This window comes from Callospermophilus lateralis, chromosome 2 (assembly GCF_048772815.1).
Source record: "Callospermophilus lateralis isolate mCalLat2 chromosome 2, mCalLat2.hap1, whole genome shotgun sequence".
Taxonomy (NCBI): domain Eukaryota; kingdom Metazoa; phylum Chordata; class Mammalia; order Rodentia; family Sciuridae; genus Callospermophilus; species Callospermophilus lateralis.
The window spans coordinates 118,958,211-118,961,401 of NC_135306.1; positions in this window are offsets into that span (position 1 = coordinate 118,958,211).

Below are 3,191 nucleotides of genomic sequence, written 5' to 3' on the forward strand. Positions count from 1 at the left end.
ACATAAAATACATTATTTTATTTTCTGAGGTTATGGTCCTTCAAGCCCTGCATTTACCAGTTACAGTTGAGAGAACTTACTCTGACTGAAGCAGCTTGTATGTCTATTCTCAGCATAGACTCTACCCCAGTTAAGAAACGAAGATTAAACAGAAATAACATTAGACTGCATACAGTAGTCAAGAAAAATACAGAAATAAGTTCTAGAATGCTGATAAACCATAATTTTAACAGTCATGCATTAGACACTACATTTAGGTATAAAAAGTAATCAGATTATTTTCCTCCTTTGAAGCCTTCAGGGAAATCATGTAAGGTCATATCTAAATGGCTTTGCTTTTTCCATTCCCTCTCCAATTTTCCCTTATTCTTTTATTTCTTCACTAAATCTTAAAAAATTCACATAATAATTAAACATATTTATGGTATACAGTATATTTCAACATGTGTATATAATATTTACAGACCAAATCAGGGTAATATTTACATCTCTTTATAATTTGTTTGGAGGTTCTGGGCTTCTCTTAGTTTTTCATAAAATATAAAATAGGTTATTGTGAGCTATAGTTATCCCACTGTGCTGAAGAACACTAGAATGTCTTCACTATCTTTATTTTGGTACCTGTTATTCAGTTCCCTTAAATAATCTACTCCCCACCCTTCCAATCCTCTGCTATCTGATAATCTATGTTTAGACTTATTTTTGGTTTTTTTTTTTTTTGCATCCACATGGGAACATCTGGCGTTTGTCTTCCTTAAGAGATTCTAGCTCCTTCCATTTTTCTGAAAATGGCAGGATTTCATTTTTTACGGCTGAATAATATTCCATATGCATATATGCCACATTTTCATTATCCATTCATATGTTTATGGATACCAAGGCTGATTAAATATTGTGGCTCTTGTGAACAGTGCTGCTATAAATGTGGGAGTGCAGGCATTTCTTTGATATACTGAATTCATTTTTTTGGTATGTATACCCAGAAGTGGGATAGCTGGATCACATGATATATCTATTTTTTTTTAATATTTTATTTTTTAGTACTTGGCAGACACAACATCTTTGTTTGTACGTGGTTCTGAGGATCGAACCCGGGCCGCACGCATGCCAGGCGAGCGTGCTACCACTTGAGCCATATCCCCAGCCCGATATATCTATTTTTAATCTTTTGAGAAACATCTAAATTGTTCTCCATATGGCCATGCTAATTTGCATTCCCACCAATAGTGTATAAGAGTTTTTTTCCCCCCATATCCATGTCAGTACCTATTATTTATTATTTATGATAGTCATTCTAACTGGAGTGAGATGTAGCTCATTGTAGTTTCGATTTGCATTTACCTGATGGCTAATGATACTTAACATTTTTTTTCAAGTATTTGAATTTCTTTTGAGAAGTGTCTAGTTGGATCATTTCTCCATTTTGTAATTAGATTGCTGTTTCTTTTTAAGTTTTGTGAGCTTCTTAATATTCTAGATATTAACATTTTGTCAGTGAATAATGGGCAAATATTTTCTTCCATTCTGTAGGTTGTCTTTTCACTGTTTCTTTTGCTGTGCAGAAGCTTTTTAATTTGTTCTAATTCTATTTGTCAATTTTTGTTTTGGCTTCTGTGTTTTTGAGGTCCTATCTAAAAAGTCATTGTCTTTACCTTTGTCTAACACATTTCTTGTTTCTTCTAATGGTTTCACAATTTCATCTTATATTTCTTTGGTCCACTTTGAGTTGATTTTAGTATAAGGTGAAAGTGAATCAAATTTCGATCTTCTGCATATGAATATACAGTTTTCCCTGTATTATGGGGAATAATGAAGAAACTGCCTTTTCTCCAATGTTTTTGGCACATTTATCAAGAACTGGTCAACTGTAGGTGCACGGGTTTGTTTCTGGGATCATGCAGTGTTGGTTATTATAGCTCTGTCGTATATCTTGAAGTTAGTTATTTCAGTTGCTCTAGTTTTGTTCTTTGTGGTCAAGATTGCTTTGGCTATTTAGAGTTTTTTGTGGTTTCATATGAATTTTTTAATTCTTATTCTGTAAATAATTTCATTAGTATTTTAATAGGGATTACACTGAATCTTTAAAATTATTTTGGGTAGTGTTATGGTTCACCTCTTGTATATACCCCAAAGGCCTGTGTTAAAGGCATAGTCCCAAGCCCCAGGCACCTTTGGGAAGTGGTGAAATCTTTAAGAGATGGGACCTGATGGAAAGAAATCAGGGATACACTCTTAGAGGGCAAATTAAGACCTCCAGACCCTCCCTCTCTTTTTGCTTCCTGGCCACAAAGTAAGTAGTTTTTCTCTGCCATGGGCTGTTCCACTGTAGGCCCAAAGCAAAGATGCTAAGAAGGCATGGACTGAAACTCTAAGCCAAAGTAAAATTTTCCTCCTTTAAGTTGATTATCTCAGGTATTTTGTCACGGAGACAAAAAAGACCTACACAGAAAAGTTGTTATGGAGAAGTGGGGTCACTGCTATGACTATACTTGACAGTGTGGTTCAGAAACCTTTGGAATTGGTTTGTGGGAACAGTTTGGAGAGGAGGTAGCCAGAGAATGCCTAGAATGATAAGCAGAGCTGAACTGGTAACTTTAATGGGAGTTCAGAAGACCTGAATGTTGGACAGTAAACGCTGTGCTGATGAGGTTTCAGAAAGAGAAACGGGATTCTATTTGAGAATTAGACTAGAGACCAGTCATGTTATGCTCTGGCAAAAAATGTGTCTATATTTTGTTCATGCCCTGAGACTTAGTGGGAGTTTAAGTTTAAAGGTGACAGACTGATTTATCTGGCAGAGACAATTTTAAGGCAGCACAGAATTCAGGAAGAGGTATGGGTATTGCTGGCTGCCTTTAGTCAAAATTGTGATAATTAGGAACAAAAAGCAAAGCTGAAATGCCGCAGTCTGGCTGGGCACAATTCAGGAGCCACTTGTCAAAAGAAACTAACTTTATTTTTAGAACCACACACGCCAAACAAAACAGCTCCTCCGGAAAAACCCTCAGAGCCCAACTGCCACCACCGGCTTCCCACAAGCCACTCCCCCACCACCAGCCTCTGCACCTCCCACAATCCTCCTGCTCTTGAGACTGATTGGCTGGGTCACGGGGCGGAGCCAAAAAAGTCCCCCAATGAGCAGCTCCGTGGCCTGAAAGGGTAGGGAAACAGCCCAATGAGCATCACCGCAG